Raw genomic sequence first — 4,808 nt, 5'->3', positions numbered from 1 at the left:
AGGGGTAAAAAAATTTTTATATATGTGTATATATATATATATATATATATATACACACACATACACACACACACATACACATATATGTAACTAGAAAGGGAAAATTATTGACGATAACATGCATGATTAAGTCACTATGCAGTATATTCTGGATGGGAAATCACATTTTGTATGCTGTGATGATGCTTAGGGAATGAATGTAAATTAATTTTTAAAAATGTTTCAGAAATAAATAAATAAATAAATAACAACAACAACAAAAAGCTGTGTCATAGTGGACAAAGAGTTACTCCTCCTGTAATTGATGGGGGTTATGGTGCACATAATTGTTGTCAGGCCTCATGGCCACACCTACAAAGCCAACCCCTGATGAAGAAACCTCCACCCACACACTGCCACGTAGTTTGGCTGCCATTGTTACTGTCACCTCCACCAATGCCATTTCTGCCTTAGGAACTCAATCTTGTACCCCAAAGTCAGACACCTCTGCTGTCACCCTATTAAGTAAAACGTAGCCTTTGTCTCCTCAGGTCACTCGTTTCTGAACAAAAGCCTCACTCGAGTGCATTTTAGTGGCAGACCCTGGATTCCACACCTGAGTTCTAACTGCAAAGGATGCTGAGATTCAGGGTCTGAATCTGGGAAGACAATGAGGAATTTTCCTCAAAAATAAGTAGGTGGTGAGTAACCATGAGTTATGAAAAAATGTTCTCTATACCCTAATATTAGTCTTTAATAGCAACGACACTGATTTTAAAGACCAAAAGCTATTGGTCTATTAAGGGAGCCATCTGCTTTCTTCATTCGATAGCCTGCTTCTCCATCAGCAAATGAAATGTCCATGAAAATCATAAGACAATTATGGGTGTAAAACTACTATGTACATTGTATATTATATTAATTTAGTTGTCTGTAATACACATAATTACATATGCTCTACTTTATTAGAAATAAAGCCCCAAACTAAACTAGCTTCCAAAGATATAAGAAATATAGAAACACTTTATACCAGGGCTTCTTATCCTGGACACTGTCAACATTTTGGGCTGAATAGTTCTGCATTGTGGAGGCTGTTCTGTGCCTGCTAGGGATGTTTAGCAGCGTCCCTGACCTCTGCCCCAGTAGCACACATGCCCTGTTGCAACAGCCTAAAATGTCTCTGGCCATGGCCAGCTGTCCCCTGAAAGGGTGAGGGTAGCATCACCCTAGGTTGAGGACCAGAGCCCCACACTAATTCAGCACATTTAGAGATCGCCGAGTACTCTTCTTGGAAATGAGACAATCAGCCTTCACAGGCAGTTCACTTTAGACACATTGACCCCAGAAAAGGACTTGCAAAACATTTCATTTCCCATGCAGTCCTCCCACTCCTTCCTGAAATAGCAGCAGGACAAATGGAGAGAGATGGTATTTTGAAAAAGAAGAAAACCCCCTAAGAGAAGCCAAAGATGATGACCAAAGGAAGGGGGGAACTAATGACAAATCGCTAACAGTTCAGCTCTTGGGTTTAAGTAACAGCTTTACCATTACTAAATGTAAGTTACTGGACAAATTCCTTATTGTAGACAAATCCAAGGTTTAGAAAATATAAAAACTTCATAATAACGCCTACATCCAGGAGATGTTTAGAAGACCTGGTACAGTCATGTGTGAAGGAACAAAAATGGTGGGTAGGAATGGCGGCTTCTCTTGGATAACTCTCCTGTCTTGCCTTATGGTGCTGCCTCATTGAAAGAAGGTTTCTGGGATGCAATTTCCAACTTTTCCTCTTGAGCATTACTCTACAGGATAACCTTTGTGGTGAAAATAACTTGCTAGTAATTTTTTTTTTCTTAAAAGAGAGATCTTTTGTTACAGGGTGCATGCACTTGCCAGAGAGAGAGAAAGTAAGAAATCATCCCCCAGGGGGAATGGCCATGCCACAATCCCTTCTCCTCCATTCGCTTCTCAAGATTTTAGGGACACATGCACACGCACCCAGCATGAATTTTAAGCTACCAGATCCAGGACTCAAACCATAGCTGGCCACTTTGGAGTGCAACACCTTAACCACTGTACCACCTGCTGACCTCAAGTTTTGTTTTGTTTTGCCTATGTGCACATGTGCTCACCAGAGAGAGACAGACGGGGAGAAAGCACCCTCCTCTCCCCTTGGAGCATGGTTATACCATAACCCCAATCCCTTCTACCCCATTTCTCCAACCTGCTAGGATTTGGGGCACGCACACACTTATGCCCAGAATATTTTTCAAGCTACAGACTGGGATTTGAACTGCTGTTAACCAGGAATCCATTTCCTTTAACTACCAGGCTATGGGACCAGATTGAATTTGCTGTTTTTAATCACTATTTACCAGGCATACAATGCCCAAGGCTAGAGATCATAGGAAGAATCACAGACAAGAAAAAAATAAAAACTTCATTGTCTAAAAATTTAGTCTAGTGAGCAAGAGAGAAATTTACAAGAATCACTGTGATATATCAACCATGACAAATGCTATCACCACATGCTCTGAGACAAAGATATTAATGATCACTAGGGAAATTACTAATTGCTTTAGTAAATTAGATTTGTGCTCCCTCTTGGAGAGCTAGTTATTTAAATGCACAATAGTCTTTAAAGGGTTCCTAACAATTTTTATTCAACCATATCAACATTGCACATGACACACGTCTCCCTTTCTGTTTGTGTACAACATACACTACAGTTTGGGCCTACTATGAACCTCCATGAGCTAAGTGCTCAGAAGGCATGAAATGAACAAGAAAAGCATGTTCCTCATGTCTTCTGCATCATGGAAATGTTCTGCAGGCTGGCACCTTGCATCAGGAAACCATTCCTCCTGCCTCCCCAGCTACCTGCCCAGTATCAGTTCTTCCTAGGAGAGGGCTTCCCAGGATCCTCTATGTCTCTGTCAGACCCTGGAATAGAGCAACATGGTCAACTTGCTGTATGGCCCCACCCTTCCCTCCTCTTTTCTGTTCATTTCATTTCATTTTGGGATTTATGTCTTTAACAATATCCCAAGTGACCCATGAATGATACTGACAGTGGGATGTTTTTCAAAAGGAGTCTATTTTTGATACAATTACAATTTGTGTGAGGTCCAAATAGGCTGAGTCTCTGGCCCCCCCAACATATTTTACCACAACTCCAGTCCCTGCCCTTGGCTAGTCTGGTTCTGGTCACAGGCAGCCCTCTGTAACTATCTCTGGACTCCACTGTCTCCTTGAAAAGTCAAGCTCTAGCCAAGACACTGTCTCCAAAGATTTTATGCAAAATCCCCAACCAACTCCCTTACAAGACACAAGACTTGACCAACCTGCATAATTCAGAATCTCAGCATCTCTTCGGGTTTTGTTTTGTATGGTTTTAGCATAGTCTCTCTCTTATTTAGGTTTATTTATTTATTTCATGAGAGAAAGACATGCACCACCAATAGCATCCCTCTTTCTCAGTCTACCCCAGTCTCAGCTAGCATGTCCCACATGTTCAGGGAGGTCCCAGGACCTTTCCAGGTGGGGCCCACTGCATCACTATGGCATTACCACTTGGCTCCATGTCTTTGCTTTTAACTTTTGATTGGTCTCTAATCAGTGCTCAGATATTAGCAGCCTGGACGGCCCATCTCAGCTTAGTCTATTTCTATTTCGAGCAGAAAATATACAATAGGAGGGGACTTCAAAAAGTTCATGGAGCCACCTCCAGTTCCAACTCCAGGCTTCTGGGCAGTAAGGGACATTGAGGCAGGGGCACCACTGCTCCTACCGCTTCACTTCCAGGCTCCCCAGCCCAAGACCCACCAGACCCATAGACTGTCCTTTTTGCTGCAGCCACCTCCAGTTCCATCTCCAGGCCTCTGGACAGTAAGGGACATTGAGGCAGGGGCACCACTGCTCCTACCGCTTCACTTCCAGGCTCCCCAGCCCAAGACCCACCCAGACTCATAGGCAAGTAGGCAGTTTTTCTCTTTTTTTTTTCCTTTGCTCTTTTCCATTCTTTTGTTAATATCCTTCTCTTCCTTTCCCCACAGACTGTCCTTTTCCCTGCAGCCGCCTCCAGTTCCATCTCTAGGCCTCTGACTTTTTCTTTATTCCCCTCTGTATTCTTTTCTTTTCTCTTATATTATCTTCTCTTCCTCATCTTCCACCTTGTCAGAGGGACTAGGCAGGTCCCTCATCAGAGATCTGAAATTTTCTAGTAATATAAGGTCCTATAGGATTCTCCCTTGTACTGAACCAGCTGTGAAAAAGAAGATACTGCTCTTCAGACACCTGAATAGAGTATCTTTCTTGAGACCACATTACTAAAAACAACAGAATAGATACTTCGGCACACGTCAATTCGCAGCAAAAAGGAAACACACTCCTAGTCAGTGAAACATTCTCCTAAGAGGTATTCAAAAGTAAGTACATCTTCCAATAGCTAGAAGTAGAAGAAGAGCCTCAGGTCTGAATAAACAAGGAAATATGTCTCCATCAAAGGAACAGAGTAACTCCCCTCTATCTTTCATGAAAATGGAGGATGTCACCCGAATGTCAGAGAAAGAATTTTGAACATTCATGGTGACCAAATTCTATGAGTTGGAACAGAAAAGAGACAACGAACTACAGAAGATTAGGAAGTCTTCCCATGATATGAAAGAAGAAATGGACACTCTGAGAAAGAATCAGATGGAACTGTTAGAGATGAAGTCTGTAATAAAGGAAATCAAAAACTCTCTTGAAAGCATTAAGTTGATTAGACCATGCTGAAGATAGAATCTCTGATGTAGAAGATAAAACCTCTGACCTAGAAAAAAAAAAAA

The 4,808-nt window shown here is 41.8% G+C and overlaps 1 long non-coding RNA gene across 1 annotated transcript in view; it reads left to right on the top strand.

Moving 5' to 3' along the window:
* The window catches only part of LOC102490120 (uncharacterized), a 23,691-nt gene that overhangs the window by 6,863 nt on the left and 12,020 nt on the right, over window positions 1–4,808 (top strand). The window contains exon 3 of the long non-coding RNA XR_336274.2: window positions 531–673. This is a non-coding gene — a long non-coding RNA (uncharacterized LOC102490120). The remainder of the gene's footprint in view (window positions 1–530; window positions 674–4,808) is intronic.

The sequence above is a fragment of the Tupaia chinensis genome, unplaced genomic scaffold (assembly GCF_000334495.1).
Source record: "Tupaia chinensis unplaced genomic scaffold, TupChi_1.0 Scaffold000683_1, whole genome shotgun sequence".
Taxonomy (NCBI): Eukaryota; Metazoa; Chordata; class Mammalia; order Scandentia; family Tupaiidae; genus Tupaia; species Tupaia belangeri.
The sequence above is the reverse complement of the archived record's forward strand: the minus strand, read 5'-3'. Positions and strand labels throughout refer to the sequence as shown.